Source organism: Halictus rubicundus, chromosome 5, assembly GCF_050948215.1.
Source record: "Halictus rubicundus isolate RS-2024b chromosome 5, iyHalRubi1_principal, whole genome shotgun sequence".
NCBI classification, from domain to species: Eukaryota; Metazoa; Arthropoda; class Insecta; order Hymenoptera; family Halictidae; genus Halictus; species Halictus rubicundus.
In genome coordinates, this window is record NC_135153.1 from 19,328,194 (window position 1) to 19,346,108 (window position 17,915).

The 17,915-nt window shown below is 43.6% G+C and overlaps 1 protein-coding gene and 1 long non-coding RNA gene across 4 annotated transcripts in view; one reads left to right on the top strand and one right to left on the bottom strand.

Moving 5' to 3' along the window:
* The window catches only part of LOC143354517 (uncharacterized), a 322,087-nt gene extending 319,525 nt beyond the window's left edge, over window positions 1-2,562 (bottom strand). The window contains exon 1 of the long non-coding RNA XR_013082339.1: window positions 2,538-2,562. This is a non-coding gene — a long non-coding RNA (uncharacterized LOC143354517). The remainder of the gene's footprint in view (window positions 1-2,537) is intronic.
* Window positions 1-17,915, top strand: part of Hnrnp-k (Heterogeneous nuclear ribonucleoprotein K) — a 346,733-nt gene that overhangs the window by 86,203 nt on the left and 242,615 nt on the right. The window lies entirely within an intron of this gene.

Sequence of the window (17,915 nt, forward strand, 5' to 3'; positions counted from 1 at the left end):
TTACATCGTCGTCTCGTAACACCGGCACTTTTCACCGGGTTCAGGTGCACCAGGTGCACCAGCACAGGACTTCCGTCGGGATTACATCGTAGAGGGAGGAGCCACAGCTCGGTGTAGAAAATGTAAATTCCGAAGGTGTGTTGTTCGTAGTGTTCTTTGAAAGGCGCGTCGCAAAGAGCACGAACGGAATTGAATACATAGAATAACAAATTGCAAGGAAAAATACAATATTGAAACCGTGGAAAATATTCGAAACATATACATCCGAAAGTGTCTCCCTTTTGAGAGAGCATCCCCATAACCAGTTACCTGTTTTTGACGAGTATACTCGTCACGAAGAAATGGCGATATTTTCTGTTATGACGAGTATACTCGTCGAAACAGCTATATACGGTTCATTTTTACGACTCAATTTAGGTAATATTCTTCTGTTCGAAGAGTAGCTACAGTTTATTTTATCTCGTTAAGTCCTGTGTTGAAAAAATGTTTGTGGATTTTCTACTTGGTTTTTGCCAGTGATTTGTTGCATTTTAATATGGATAATGTTTTCTCGTCGGTGCGAGGTGGATCAGGAAGCCATCGATTGTCACGTTGGGAGGAGAGACGCGTTCCGCGCGGCTTCGAGCCGCTTCCCGAGGCTTCGGGATAATTTCGCGCCCGCGGGACGTTCGCTGGAGAACTCTGTACACGTATACATGACCACGACAAATGGGCGAAAGCTTCGCCGGAACGTCTTCTCCGGCACGGCGAACAAATTAGTGTGGATCGAACAAAGCGGGTCCCGCGCGTAGTTACTCGGATCTTGTAGTCGGCCGACCAGTTCTCGTTAACACGTTCGCTGGGGACATCCACCGTGTTGATATTAATGAGAAGTTCTGAAAGGATCGTCAGGACAATAGCGTGTAATAAACGTTCGAGGACGAGACCACTCGAACCTTGATTCGTGCCACTTTAACGCTAAACCTACCAAGCACAAAGCATGTGACAGTGAAACGTCTTATGGAAGGGAGAAGATTAATTTTACTTACACTTTTTATGATTTTCATTATAATATGTGCTTAACACGTCAAGTACCAAAAATCCAGAGATTCTCACAAAATCAGTGTAGTTTACTTAATGAAACCGAAACTAGAAATTTAAAATGTAGGGATGGGGGATGCTGTCTTAATCCTTCTGAATTCTAAAGATCCTAATCAAATTCGGTTGATCTTGTCACAATAAAAATGAATTTCTAAACCTAGTCAAGAATCACTGTCAGTCATATGTGACTGACGTGCCAGTTAACGTGTTAAATAAAGAAGTCAGTTCAGTAATTTCAATAATTGTGAAGTGGAAAACCGGCCATTTTGACCGCGGTAGGTTTAGTGTTAATTCGACTGTGCTGTAGTGTATACTACACGTTCACAGGAATTCGTCCATTTTGGTGGCCCGCAAATCTTCCATTTTGTTATACAAATTTAAAACAAATGCCCGTAATTTTGTAGAAAATTTTAATATTCGTTGTCAAATCCCGGACGAAACGTGGAAGCTTGATTTGGCCTTCCGTTTTCCCGAAATTAAATTCCGAGTTGTTAAATAGTCGAAGTAGTTTAATTCCACAAGAAATTCAATTGAGAGTTATTACGTTTCAAATGTATCCACGAACGGTTTGCGAGAAGCTGCCGTTAACGTTACTATTATTCGCCCGCTCACGCGCCAAAGCCGTTTAGCACACCGCATTGTGAGCAAGATATAATCAGGCGAGTATAGTACGATGTACTGTGTGTTTGAGCACGCAACTGGACAAAGCAATCTTTGAACAGATTACGGGGGAATTCTGGGAAAGATAGGTGGACTGACTCACCGACCGCGCGGGCTGATTTATGAACTCGATCGGACGATTGTTCCACGGATTTCATGCATTTATGACAAATACAAATGGCTGACATATACAGTGTTTTGTTAGAAACACGGGTCTAGCTAGTGACATGTATCGGCCAGGAGATACTATTCGGAGTTTAAAACTCTAGAGGCCTAGGTACAGAGCCTGGGACTTTGGGACTTTTATCTGCTAGGCGTTCGGGACATATATAGAGTAAACACTGTACACTCCTCGGCGATCGGAGTCTTTCGAGCTTCCGGGTCCCTCACGAGGTGTAACCCGTGGGAGTGGGGATAGCTCTGCGACTTTTATCTGCTAGGCGATTAAAAGTGCGATTTTACGTCGAAAATCGTGAAAAATGGCAATTTTTCCACTTTTAAGCGTTTATAACTCGTAAACGAATCAACCAATATCGCTGAAATTTACAGCACGGATATAATTTATTCGAGCGAATCAAACACATTTTTAAAATTTTCAGTACAGGCTCAGATAAAAAAGCTGAAAAAACCAACTTTTTTAAAAAATTTTTTACACCACGTCTAATAAACTAATCCTTCTAACTTCTCAATAAAATTCAAGTCATTTGATCTAATTTTTGAAAAGTTATGTTGCTTCAAATAGTGTAGACTCAGTTTTGCTCGTTAGTGTATATAGAGTAAAAGGAAACTGATTTTACCACTAGGTTTACGGAGCATTAAAATTGAGTAATCTACATTAATTTAACATTAATTTAACATTAATTTTACATTAATTTAATTTACATTACTTTATAAAAATAAGAAGAATGTGTCTATCCGAGTTTTCAGCCACTTTTTAAACAATATATACCTAAGGAAATAAGTTCGAGTAATTCCACGGTAGATGGATCTTCACAATCTCGATGATCGTAAATTAAAAATATCAGAACCCGTCATTTCGACGGGTCCCGTAGACCTAGTGTTAAAAACTAATTAATTTTGTTCGGTCGCTTGGGGCCGTGAATTTGTTATACTGGGTGGTCTACGCATTGTCGGGAATGCACCAACCGGTTCCAACAACCGTTTCATTACCGAGCTGCGCGTAAACCGACGCGAACGCAACGCGCTAACACGGGCCGGTGTTGACATAACTGTCTTACTTGCTCGGAAACTTGCGAGTCCGCGCCGCGGTACTTCTGGTTTCCGTTTCCACAGGATCGTGGACAAGAGCCGGTCTCTGTTTACGCAGCCGATTTCAACTGTTAACGCGTCAAAGTCGTTCGACGGGGCCTCTGTTTGCTCCAACGAGACTTCCGCTGGCGCGTTTCCCCGTGCCCGGCTTCCTTGTACACGGTTGTCCGGAAAGTTCGTGCCGATTTTTTAAGGGAAACTCGAACGCGGTACATTGAAATTTCGATTTGCATTTATTGAATCATTACAGGTGCCATTTTGCTCCATAATCTTCCTCCATCTTTCGCGCAACTTGCGTTTCTCGGCGAGAAACTTTTAAATACGATTTTTCGTGTCGACCAAAGAGTTTTTGTCATTATGGGAATTTTTTATTGACCTGAACTGCTGAAAATCTAACGGTGTGTAATGTCCGGTTAAAAGCTCCAACAGCTTTCGGAAGAAAAAAGCATCGAATGCCTATAATGCACTCTGTTCTATTAAATATTTAACCCTTTGCACTCGAAGCTGTTTTAACTCCAAAACTAGTTAACTTGCTTCTGACCTAGAATATTTTCCTTCTATATATATTTTTTCATGTCATACATACGAAAATGGTGCAACTTACTAATATAACTCCGAAATGTTTAGTAATTTATGAAATACAAACAAATTGAATAGCGTAAAGAATATTTTTAACAAAGATCAACAATTTTTAGTGGCGCCTTACAGAGCGTATAAAACTAACAAAAATTAATGTATCCTAATCAAACTCTTTTCTAAAAGCGCCTGAAAGATCACCCATTTCAGACTATGTACACATTTGTTTTCAATCATTCTGACATATTCAGACCTATCCTAATGCCACCTACAGAAAAACGAACTTTCCGGACAACCCAATATCCGTGAAATTTCTTCGAAAATTTCATTGCTGATACGCAAGCTCAAAATTATTTCTCTCTCTCAATAATTATTAACCCTTTGCACTCGGATGTCCCCTGTAACGAGACATTATGAGTCTAGAATCGATGGCTCCGAGCGCAAAGGGTTAAACAAAATGGAAATATCAGGATATTTACCAGCACCTTCGTTTTCAAATTTCTTTATTGTTCAAGCCAACAAATTTTTACGCGAACTCAATCAGGAATTATTCAATCAGGAAGCTATTCTCAGGGAAAAAGATATAGGCACCCTTTAAGAAGCCCGTTTCAAAAAATCGCACGGTGCCGAAAAAAAATTCGGTAACAACAGCCTTAAATTAAGCAACAACAAATTAAAATTCGCAAGAAGAAAATTGTTTGACCACGGGAGAAGCTTTCTAATAGATCGCCCGACAGCAGAACAAGCTTACTCACAATATTTTCCAACCGAGCTTTCCGCTCGCTTCTTATCCGCTCTTCTTCCGCCCCGTTTGATCCGGGGAGCATCGTTTTGACAAATAACAATCGACAGTCGCGACATGTCCTCGAAACGTTTCGTTTCTCCCCGGGCTTTCCTCTCGTTAGCGAATTGTTCCGTGTCCGCGTTCCCGTTCCGCCGGTCGACGAATCGCGATCGACCCTCTCGTTTCGCGGCGCGATTCTCACGAGACAAAAGAGGAGGGAGGGGGTCGGGGAAAATTCTCGGCCGTCATGAAAATCAGTATGAATATGGATGAACGCACGCGCCTCTAATATTCCACGCCGACCGAGTATGCGAGCTGGCCGGGCATGCGAACGGGGAGTTCGAGAGGACACCGTTGACGGGTCAGAGTTCGGCGAAAGTTATTGCGAATTAAAAGAATGAACCCATTCAGTCGTTGTTTGCGAATAAACCGGTTCATCCGACTTGTTTTTATACAGTCGGACATTATTGATACAGTTAACCCTTTGCACTCGGCGCTATTTTCATTCTAAAACGATATTCTTCTCTTCCGTCTTAGAATATTTTCATTTTATTCATGCGAAACTGATCCGATTTCCATATATAATATTTAAATGTTTAGTAATCTGTTAGATACAAATTTTGTAATGTAACAAATACATTGTAATAGTTGTTGTAATTTCTTTGAAATAATGCCACGATAATTTCTAGTGGTGCTTCAGAGTCGCCACTCGAGTGCAAAGGGTTCAGTCTTGGTCTGAGCCTAATCCTGGGGTCCGTGCTGTGACATAGATCGTGTAGGTCTACTATTTTCTACTACGTCCCGTTAATTAACACTAAACCTACCGAGCCTTAAAAGTGATGCATGGTGTTTTATAAAAATTATAAGGTTGAATTTATTTGGATTTGAAAGCATCTTTATAATTTCAATAATCGCAAAATAAAAAATCTGGAACCGGTCATTTTGACCGGCGGTGGTTTAGTGTTAAACCACTAAATACAGTTCAAATTATGTCTTGTTTAGTGTCATTTTAACCAGAAAAATTCCACGAATAGGTCAGCGAGAAAGTCCCATGGAAAAATAGTGGAAAATTAAGAAGTTTTGTAACCGGATTGATAGTGGTTCACACGGATATACCGCGACTCTGTGTCGGATTAGGCGGCGTGTTTAGGCTTACACTGCTCGGCGACCGGGGGAGCTCGAGCTTCGGGCCCCTCCCCCAGTGGGGGGGATAGGCGAACTAAAATCGTGTAGCTCCGTGCGTCTTGCGATCGAGGCTTTACTGTACCGGCCAGGACAAAAATCGCCAGATCAAAGGCGAGCCGAATACGCTCGAGAAACAACTTTCCTCGCGACTTTGCCCACGTGACTATTAAGTATTAATAAGAAATAACGAAGAAAATTTTATTAAAAATTGACAGGTGAACAGATTATTGGCTCGGTCCGAGACTAAACGGAGTTGGCTTCGAAATTCGACGCTTGACGTCACGCTGTTTCGCGTCTTTCCATCGGCTTCTTTAAATACAGTGATCAATGATACCGCTGATTGGATGCTCGTAGGCTTCGCGAATGTTTACGTGGTGCTGCACGGTGATTCAAAATCGTGCAAAAACGCGAAATCAATTGTCCGCACGGAAAATCATATATTTATGAGCAGGACAGTTCTTCACCTTGCTTGCCATAAATGCATCGAATCTGCAGTCTGAATTTCAAGGTTGTTAATTTCCGTGTCCGAGAGCCGCGCGCGGGTGTCAAACAATTCGACGTAAATGAGCCGGTAACGTGAACGAGATTACGCTTGTAAACCAAGGATAAATCAATTGCGAGCATAATGGACGCGGAGTTGTTTGCGAAACTACAAGGAAAACGCCTGTGGGAAGCGTCGTTAAGGGTTGGTTCGAGGGCTGGCGCGGAGGGAAAGAGTTGCAAAAACTGTAAACAAGATTCTTTCGTCGTCGTCGTTGTCGTCGTCTGCGACGGGGATTTGTGGTTTCTTCAGCGTTCGCTTTGTCTTCTGGTTGTGCAAAAGCCCCTCCAACCTACGCCGTGTGCGATTTTTCCGCGTTCCTTCATTCTGCAACATTCTGCAACATTCTGACCAAGTCGCGAACGCGATCGTTTCTGATCTTTGGTGGAACAAAAATTGCGCAATTATAAACTGCAAATTGCAAATGATCGGACGCGTAACTGCAGGTATCCGAAGCTTAGAGGAATTCCCACCTTAACACGCTCGCGAAACCTTTCGCAACGTAACGGGTCAACGTAACAGAGCGCCAATTACGTTGCTCGTTTAATCGGAATTAACGCGATGTTCACCGCTTATTGTTCGTTGACCTAATTAGATGCCCGGCAATAATGAAAAGAGTCGATGCGCCGAGCTATGGCCGCCGGGTTCTCTTGATCGGCTTGCATTCTCCATATCTCTCTCTCTCTCTCTCTCTCTCTCTCTCTCTTGTCTCCCGTTCGTTACGAAAGAGGGTCGAAGGTACCCACCAAATGCCGACACACTTTGGGTTGTCGTTGAGGAGTAACAGACTGGAAATTTCGCGGTTCCGAACCTTGATGACCGTTCGTTGTTTCAATGCCACCCGACGAACCTGAAGAACTGCATGCTGGATCCAGTGGATCGCGAGATAGGTGGGCCTGTCCAACTTCCTCGTCGCGGGCCACGCGGTCCCCACCATCTGTCTGTTCGTTTCCCCTTAGACTGCGTATATTTATGCAAAATAAAAATTTTCCATCCGAGTTCCAACCAATTGGAGCGAACTAACAATTCAGCTTCTAAGTTTTTAAATTAGTTAAATTTTTTCTGATGTTTCCACTGTTTCAACAAGTGGAAGAACGGGCCAACTATGAGCCGCGGGCCGCGGGTTGAACAGGCATGGTCTAGGACCTAAACGCTAGGTCAAGATTTTGCTTGAAACAACAGAAACGTTGTATCTCGTTACAGTGTTTACAGTTTATCTAGTAGGATCTCGTCGACAGCACTTGCCGCTCTGACTTTGACTCATAAAATGTAGGACGGATGTATTCACACTCCTCGGAGGTAGTTTATTTTAATATTTTTCGTTTAAAAAGGAAAATTCTTTTAAAAAGGATCTGCAGCGTTTGCTCGATGTATGTACAGAACACGGGTCTATCCGGGGACATATATCGGTCAGGAGATACTATTCATCGATCCACCTTGCACTCCTCGGCGACCGAGGTCTCTCGAGCTTCCGAAGCAACAGAGATCAATCGATCGATGCGTATTTGGATCGTCGGACGATTGGAATCGCAAGGCGAGGGGTTGCAGAAGATATTTTGCGAAAATCGGTGTACAGCGTAAACAGTGACAGTAATTTCGAGAACCTGTTGGCGCCACAGTTGAACATCCTTGGCCCTAGAGCAAGCGCTTTGTCTGTCAGTATGGAGCTCATGCAAACTTGATGACGCGCCAGCACCGAATTCGGTGGGGCATCGTTGTCACGCTCGCCACAATTGTCCCGGATATCCGTCGGCCGCGCGACGTCGAAATAATTACTTTGACTGTATCCACGGGCCACCGACAAGGTTACAATTATCTTAGCGACGCGGGCCGCGTTCCTCGGATTCTCCTCGCGATCCTCTTTCGTCAAACTTCCGCGAAAATTGGAATAGTTTCCGGTTCCCACGCTGCTCCCGTTGGATCACGTTTCTCTCCCGGTGCCTCTCGGTTCTCATTCGATTCTCGCTGCATTTGACTTTGTTCCACGCCTCCGACGCTCTTCGGGAAAAAACTTTCGACGCTCTGTCCAACTTGGACTGTCTGACTGTTTTTCCTTTCGATTTTTATTAGGTATCAATGTTATCGAACTTTCTCCGTGAGACGGCGGAATTTCTCTGTTTGTTTCGCCTCTTTGTCGCGGCTTCATTACTTTTGTCCGGTCGTAACGTTTCCATCAGACTCGGGGACCTTTCAATTTATATTTAATATAACTTTCGTTGATCGGACGTGTACGAAAATACTGAGAGAAAGCCTTAAAACTTTTTTAACCCATTTGCATCATTACTGTATACAGGGTCATCCGTTTTTAAACGGCCAAACGTCAACCAGCTATAGAGGACCCGAAATGAAACAACTTTCACCCCTAACACTTTTTTTGATTCGGTCTTGACTTTTAGATAATTGCAAAAACCCGCCATTTTTTGCGTTCACTTAAGATTAAATATATTAGGACTGCAATTATGTATCTTGATGATTTTTCCGTTGTTTGGTTTAAAATAAGTAGGGGCATCTTTTTTATTCAGTCAACTTTTTTGTATGACCTTTAAAAACGGATGACCCTGTATATACGCTCAATTATAATTTTCCTTAGAATGCTGAGATACGAAGTTCTAAATTTAAGTCCACATTAAAATTTACGTACACATTTTTCAAAGAGGTCGGTACAGTTAACTGCTTAAATATAATAAAAAAAAGTTTGGTGATAAAGGTCTTATATTTCCTTATGATGCCAATGGGTTGAGGCTTGAAGAGAAAATTTTGGTGAGTAACGTGAGGAGTAATGGCGAAAAAAGGAGCCGGACGTTGCAAAAATTGTAACACTGTGGGGAACAATAAAGTCATAAAATAAAAATAAAAAATTATATTCCTATTAACCCATTAGCTGCCACGATGCCCATTTGGGGATTTTGGAATTTTACGTACACCACTCGGCGCCAGAAATATATTTGGTACGCCTGACAGTTCAGTTTCACTCTTTCATTCTAAAATTTGGCAATTAATGGGTTAACACTATTCCTACCGCGACCGGTCAAATGACCGTTTTTAAAATTTCGATTAGAATTTCCTATATACAACGTAATTGAATCGCCATTAAACTTCACGACTTTTCCTAAAATATGCGTATAATACATTCTTCAATATTCACTTCATTTTTTGTTGTTTATTTTCTGAGAAAAATTTGTAGTCTGTCTTGCCCACCACGACCGGTCATTTGACCGGTAGAACGACGCGTATAGTAAACGAAATATTATGCGGTGAAAACGAATAAAATGTACATTAAATACTCCTAAATAAAACAAACTATATTTTTATACTGTCAAATTGGCTATTATCTTCATTCTATATTAAAAAATTGTGCTAACGACCGGTCGCGGTAGGAAAAGGTATACGCGAAGTGTCGATAGGAATAGTGTTAAAGCGAACTGACAGGTGCCAAAAATTTGAGGGTAGGGGGCCATTTCGAAAGTGTTACGCGTTACCGTGATTCATTCGTTTTCCAGCGAACGGCGCGGCGAAGATTGTACATACACGCGTCGCCCTCCAATTCGTCGCGAAACAGTCTCGCGTTCTCGTTAGATTACGAGCCGCGACCGGGCTCGAATTTGCATGATTACGGTCGTCGATAAGGTAATTACGAGTACGACGGCGGGCACGATTAAAGCCCCCCCGTGTATCTGGCACGCATTGCCGATGGAAAGAGAAGCGGGACGCGTCCCGACGGAATGAAAAGAAACACCGGCTCGGTGTAGGGGTGGGGGTGGGGGTGCAGACGGTGAAAACGCGATGGCGGATGCGGATCACGCGACAACCGGCCTGTGGATTAGAATTTATCGCGGGGCTGGATCTACGCCGGCAAATATTGAAATCGAGTTGGCTGACGCGTCTGAAAAGAGGACGTCTCGGTGTGTGCTGGTTTTCGACCTTCTTTTTCCCGTTTTTCTCACTTTCCAGCGAGAAAGAGGATTTGCCTTTGAAGCCGCCGTAGAACATTTTTCTAAAAGAAAAAAGTGATTTCGAATTACCTCGGGAATCACCTTTCTCGAGAAAGTACATTTCTGGGACACCCTGTATAGTACAATACGCGCAGACCCTTAATCGAGATTTCCATTCGATTGTTAACACTTTGACCGCCAAACTAGAAACCTCCAAACTTCCATGAACTCAAAGTAAATTATTTAATGAAATAAATAATTGGAAAAAAAAAATTAAATGTATGATATTTAGTCCTCCAGCTTTCTTGCATTTTACAGATCCTAATCAAATTTGATACAATGAATATATTATCACATTGTTGTTGGCACAATATCACACCAAAAAAGAATATAAAAAGTTATATAAAAGATACGTCCAAAGTTCCATTTCAACGCATCATGTATAAATAGAGTTTATTGAGGTTGATTGTTTTACTTCCACAATCAATTACGAAACAATCGACACGAGATAGCAATTCTGCGTGAAATTGCCGGTCAACAATGCGTCAACGTAAAAATTTATTTTAGAACCTGGACAAACGATTCCGTCACCCACATACGGTCGACATGACGTGTTAAATAAAATTCGCAAGTTGCCCGTTTCCGAGAGCATAACAGGATGTCCGTGGTTTCGTGTACGGATCAGTGCGCGACTTCAAAGTTGCGCGGAGTTCGCAGAGGGTGAAGGTTACTCGCACGACGGTATACGCGTCCGAAATGAACGACTAAACAATAACGATCGTTCGGTGTTGGCAACGTCGATAAGCACAGTGGGATAATAAGTGGTCGCGGAGCGAGGTTCGAGAGGGGTATGTTAATCCGAAATATCTGTGGAACGAAACGAGGCGTGGAATCTCGAAGTGTCATCGAACCAACCCCTAATTCTCGCCCCCGTCCGCTTATACGGTGGAAAGCACCCGGTGTCGCGTACACGCGTCGGAAGTTCATCAAGTTCGAATTCCCAGCTCTCAAGTTCAGTGAGTTCAAGCTGGTCGCCGTTCCTAATTGCGGCCTTTCCCTCGACTCCCCCACCCTCTGCCCCTTCGCCACTCCCCCCCCCCTGGTTTCGTGTCTCTCCCTGTATATCAGCCGGGCGACCCTTACGAGTGGCGTGCGGGACTGGTTATGGACTGGTTAGTTGATGCACCGCTGCCGGCAGTGGACTCTTCGGCGCCTCACGCTACTCCCATTGCAGACTCTACGGCGCCCCCTTGCGCCCCTCCGACCCACCACCCCTCTTTTCAAACCCCTCTCGTCCCACCCTCTCGGGTCGCGGTGTCTCTCCCGGTCGCGACCCCTTAGCCAGGCCTTTCAAGCTCGAACGGAGCCGCGCGTCGGAAAAACGAACCAGACGGATACGGTTTTTCGCGAGCAAAACGTCATGCTCAAAGGGGTTACTCTCCACTGGACAGAGAAATGGGATTCTCGAGACAGCCACTCGATCATTCGAGCACCTTTCATACGAGATTAACCCCTTGTCTTCCGATAACGAATTCCTCGATTCGATCTCGATTCCCATCGCGTTATAAGCGAATTCTCGTTACGAGTCAGTTGGGCGCCGTTCCGCTCACTGACTCTTAGACGATATCCGAGGTTGTCGCCGAGCGTCGCATTTGAAATACACGGGGCACGCTGGAAACCTAAGAGTCACATCCGCGTCTACGAGTCATAAAAGCGTATGACTATTAAGCGATAGTGACAAGAAGACTGAGGAAATGTCTTTCTCCGATACATTGTTGCACGTGTTGCAGCCTCGGACGCTGTAAACATAACACGGCTCGGGTATGTCGCCGAGCGTCGCATTTGAAATACACGGGGCACGCTGGAAACCTAAGAGTCATATCCGTCTAAAAGTCATAAAAGCGTATGACTATTAAACGATAGTGACAAGAAGACTGAGAAAATGTCTTTCTCCGATACAATGTTGCAGCCTCGGTAGCTGTAAACATAACACGGCTCGGGTATCTCTCCTGCACGATACATGTCGCTGACAAAAGACCCGTGCTGTTGACATATATCGAGAATTCACTGTATTCGCTTGTACAGTGTGCAGAGTGTTCGGTGCTTTTTCTTTATTTGATATTTCCTGATTATTCAAATTACAATGTTACGTTCTGTATTTATCAACCAGTTAACTGTGTTTGACGAGTATACTCGTCACGAAGGAATGGCAATATTTTCTGCCATGACGAGTATACTCGTCAAAACAGCTGTAATTCAAACAGCGGTTAATTTTCGCGACGCAACTTAGGTACACATTTTTCAAAGAGGTCGCAACAGTTAACTGGTTCATTGAGCTGCAGAATTTTTATGGAAATATTATTAACTGTTTCGTCGCGTGGACATTATTTGAAACGAAATGGAAGAACGTTCCTTCGATCGTTGAGGTCGGCGCAACCTATGTGTGTTACGTGGAAAACCACCCCCCACCCCCACCCCCGCCCCCGCCCAATTATTTTATCATTCGTTTTTTCCCCACGAGCACGTCGATCGACTGCACGCCCCCGTTTCACCTCTCTCAGGTAATGGTGGGACGGCCAGGAAACGTAGGAGGTTCTTGGGAGTTCGTGTCACGACACGGCCCGGTCACGCACGCCGCTTGTTTGTTGAAAACATGGCGGTGCTTGTAAAAATAAATCATTTTTCCCTCCCCGGCCAGACGAGCACCCCAATGGATACCGATTGCCGGCCATAAAAAAGGGTTTCAATCAGTCGCCGCGTAGAAAGTCGACGAATTTATTAATAACAATATTTATATCCATTAACGTGCACCATTAACGATGGATAATATGAGCTGCAATCAACGATTAACGATTCCCTATGAATGTTTGATCATCAATCGAGATCGAATCTAATATTCAACTAACGCGTGACCGCAACGTTTAAAGCCGATTTCATTGATAATTAACTACTTCACTGACTAATCAACAGAAAGTGATCAACTGTCGTGCACGTAATTTTGATAATTATACGGTCGACTCCACCGACCCGTGACTAACTGTAAATATTTGTGATTAGTAATTGACAACGTGGGTAAAGCCTCGATCAATCAAATGAAATTTTCAGATCGTTGCCCACTTGACGCTAACACATTCTTCAGAGAACTAATCAAGTCGCGTTTTAATATTAATCCAGTATGCTAGCGATCTTTTTATCGCTCTGGACGTTTCATGCTCGGAGGTTTTTAATGACTTATCTACACATATGGATTTTACTAGTACGTTTGCGGCGGTAATATTGATCGGCGATTAAGTCCCGATAACGCGTTATCTATGGCTTCACCATAAATCGATAAGCCCCATCGAGGTGCGAACAGAATTTCTGTGAAAGATTTCAAAGAGCATCGTATCGTACCACACTAAATCTACCGAGTCACTAAAAATGACTTATAAAGTATTAGGGGTACCCATAAGTAATCAATTATTTGCAAAGAACACATTTAGTGTTTAGTTTAGAAGACCTGAATTTACTACAAATTTTGTTTTAGATTTCAAAATAATTGACTACTTATGGGTCACCGCAATAGTAGGGTAAAGTAACTCTTCTTTAACACTAGGTTTGCGGAGCACCAAAAATTTTATCTTTATAACAATAATGTGAACGTATCTGTCAAAACATTTTTAAATAATGTATACCCAAAGAAATCAATTTGTTGAATAATTCCTCATGGATGCGTCTTTGCAGTCTCAATATTCGTAAATTAGAAATATTAGAATCCGGTCGTTTCGACGGGTCCGGTAAATCTAGCGTTAAAAAAAAAACTATAGTGCAGCAACGAGTATCAAGAATATAAAATTACGCTATTCTGCTGCTAACACCTACAGAATTAGATCCGTAAGTTTGTTTTAGATTTCAAAATAATTGACTACCTATGTGTCCCCCTAATACGTGTTTGAATTGATGTAACTTCAACAATTTCAAAGTGAAAAATCCGATACCTGTCATTTCCGGTGGAAATTGGAGCTGAAGAAGTTTGCCGTTGCATTCTCGCCGTGGAGCGTTTAACCCAATTGATAAGTATGAGAGGCCCATTTGGGAATTCGAGGAGACGATAGAGCGGAACGTCTTACGGAATCGTTCGGTAAATATTTGATACTCGCGTTTCGTTCGCGTCGCCGCGCCGCGCAGGTTTGCCTGCCGGAACGGGTGGCCGGAAAACACGGGCCGAGACTCGATCGTTCATCGTTTCGTGATCGATCACGGGGCCACGGGCGAGAATTCATCGAGTTTATCCTTCGGAAATATCGACAGGACGAAAAAGTTTCTCCTTGCTCGACAGCGGTTTTGCCCTCGGAAAATTATTTTCGCGTTTTGAACGGAAAGTCGATAATCGGGTTGGGCGCGGATAGAGAGATAGGGAAAACAGGATAAACAACGCCAAAGCGAACGAATTTTGAAGTATTTACTTGATACTTGTCCAAGACACGGGTTTAGCCGCTGACAAATATCGTGCAGGAGATACTTTTCTTTGATCCTCCGCGACCGAGGTCTCTCGAGCTTCTTGGCCTCTCACTGGATATACCCCGCAGTGGTGGGGATAATTCCGCGACATTTATCGGCCATGCCTCGGCGACATATATAGAGAATTCACTGTGTTCTCACACCGAACGTAGAAAAAGATAGCGAAGCTGTAGAGGCTTCGGATCTCGGGGCCTCATGGGGTATACCCCGCGGTAATGGGGATAATTCCGCGACATTTATCTGCCATGCCTCGGCGACATATATAGAGAATTCACTGTGTTCTCACACCGAACGTAGAAAAGGATAGCGAAGCTATAGAGGCTTCGGTTCACGGCCCCTCACGGGGTATACCCCCCGCGGTAGTGGGGATAATTCCGCGACATTTATCGGCCATGCCTCGGCGACATATATAGAGAATTCACTGTGTTCTCCCACCGAACGTAGAAAAGGATAGCGAAGCTGTAGAGGCTTCGGTTCACGGCCCCCCGCGTTAGTGGGGATAATTCCGCGACATTTATCTGCCACGCCTCGGCGACATATACAGAGAATTCCCCGTATGTATTAACATTTCGTACGGAGGAAAAATCTTTTCGCGCCTGGCGGTAAAACCGGCGTGTTTATTGATGCAATTCGGATAATTTTGCAACAACGAGAGCAAGCAAGCGGAGCGTGTGGAAAGTTTTAATAATCCCGTTGTCGGTGAGCGCTTAAGCTCTCTCTCTCCGGATGGATTGAATATGAACTTCGAGAGCGGGAGAAACAATCGAGTACTCGCGACGTGTGCCTCCCGGGGCAACGCGAAATAAACTGAAAAAGGAAAACCGGGGGAGGAGACCGAGAAGAAAAAAAAAAAAGAAAGAAAGCAAACGGGCAACGGGGAAACAATTATCGGAAACGGTTGTACGGGTAGAAAGAACGCGGAGAATGTCAAGTGGAGAATGAATAATGAAAAAGATATTTTCAGTTGCGGCACGAGCAACAGATTCTTGCGAGTCCGGGCTTTTGCAATTACGAACGGTTCTCGTCGAAAACAATGACTGCCTTATTAAACCGACTCTTTAGACAGAAACCAACGGCAAGTTTCAGTTGTGAGGTTTACGTTATTATTAAACCACAGCCGCCGATTCTTTCAGCCGTATAATCACAGAAAGTTCTCCCGGCGGTTGCTCTATGCAACGAAGCTCCCGGTTATGCACTCGTGATCCGCAGTTGCAACCAAACCGAATCAGGCTTTCAAACTTTCGGCCGCCATTTGTTTGTCAGCCCGGCGACTTTCACCACTGGATATATTTGACGGATGTCACCGAGTTCTAAGCACGTTTGCTACGCTTTCCTGTTGTGCAGCGTGAGCGTACAATGTTAAACATTTCCTTGCTTAACGATCCTTCGAACTGTCGGTCGATTATTTATAATTTTCTAAATTGTACTAGTCGTTCACCCCTTTCGCCGATTCTTCGGATATTTTTATGAGAATAGATATATGTCCCGAATGTCTAGCCGATAAAAGTCCCAGAACTGAGTTACGAGGATGCAAGGTCTCGTGGATCAAAGAATAGTAACTCCTGGTCGATCTATGTCCGTGTTTTGGACATATATCGAGTAAAGACTGTACTATTGTGTCATTCCACTCAGGCCACTTTCAAAATAAACGGCTCATTTGTTCCGAAAAATGTCCACGGTGGCGAGGGATCGTATCGGTTCGGATAATCGAGGTTTCGCGACATCGCGAATTCCACGGACAATTATAATCCAAACGGTGTCGTGTTTGGAGTCGTTTTACTCGCGAAAGTGTCGCGAATATTTCCGCAAAAGTTTCGCGAGAAAAAGTTCTATGAAACAAGAGAAATTTATATAAAGGGCGACTTTTAATTCCGATGTAATCTGTTCGGCTCTAGTGTACACAGTTAAAAGGGCAAGCTGCGATATCCGTGTCGATCGGGGGGACATCGAGTAGTGCCGGTAGAAACGGATCGAAATGGCCACTCGATTTAGCCGCTCCCATAGCCCGTCCATGTCCATCGTGGTTTTCGTGACGCCGAGCCTCGTGTCTCGTGATTCTTTAACGAGCCGCGAACAAACGTGCCTCCCGGCCGGACACGTTTTTCTTGCGGCTTTTTTCTTTTTTTTTTTCTCTCTCTCTTTTTGGTTTTGTTCGTTTCTCGCCGGTGTTCCAGCGACCGCAATGAAATCGAAACGGCGAATCGCACGGGTCACCGTTCGCCGCCACCCGAATACGCCATGGTAAATTATTAACGTCGCGTGCCGACCGGTCTCGAGTATCGATTCGTCTGTGTTCGGGCTGCGCGTACCTTTTTCCGGACGCTCGTCCATCCTTTCAATTTCGAGGCGACCATTGGCGTCGACGGAGCCCCGTGGAAAATCCACCTACTATCTGCATTATTTATCCCACGATTACACGTTTCGGTCTTTCGCCTACCAACGGGACCAGGAAAGCCCGGTGCCGGCGGGTAACGCCGCTTCAAAACTTAATTACCGGATTAAAGGATTTTATTAAAAGATGCTCCCCGTGATTACACGCGTTCTACGCCCGGCGCTTATCCCGCCGTGGCTGTTTCTATTTAGACGCGCACGTCGCTGCGCAATAACGCGGCGACGCAACAGTTTTAATTGCGGTCCAGACAATTCTCTACGATGGCTGTTCAACTTCTCAAAAGAAGGAAAAAATTGTTATTCCAACGGAGAACGGCTGTTAGGATGCCGTTAGGAAACGCTTTATTCTCGTCTCGATGTTTTCGACGCGTTCACGAACAATACCCCACCGTGCGACGTGTAGAACGCGCCGTGACTGGACGGCGGATTTTTATGCAAAATTGAGCTTGTATGTCATGGTTGTTATTTCTTTTCTTAGCAATTTTAGATAGTTCCAAAGATTTATTATAGGATCTTAAATAGAAGGTGAAAAGGCAGTATTCTATTTAGAAAAATGTACGTGGAAAATAAAACAGATAGTAGAAAGTACAGTGCGATTTTTATGCAAACTTGAGCTTGTATGTCATGGTTGTTATTTCATTCTTAATAATTTTCGACAGTTCCAAAGATTTATTATAGGATCTGAAATAAAAGGTGAAAAGGCTGTATTCTGTTTAGAAAAATGTACGTGGAAAATAAAACAGATAGTAGAAAGTACAGTGCGATTTTTATGCAAAATTGAGCTTGTATGTCATGGTTGTTATTTCTTTTCTTAATAATTTTCGACAGTTCCAAAGATTTATTATAGGATCTGAAATAAAAGGTGAAAAGGCTGTATTCTGTTTAGAAAAATGTACGTGGAAAATAAAACAGATAGTAGAAAGTACAGTGCGATTTTTATGCAAAATTGAGCTTGTATGTCATGGTTGTTATTTCTTTTCTTAGAAATTTTAGATAG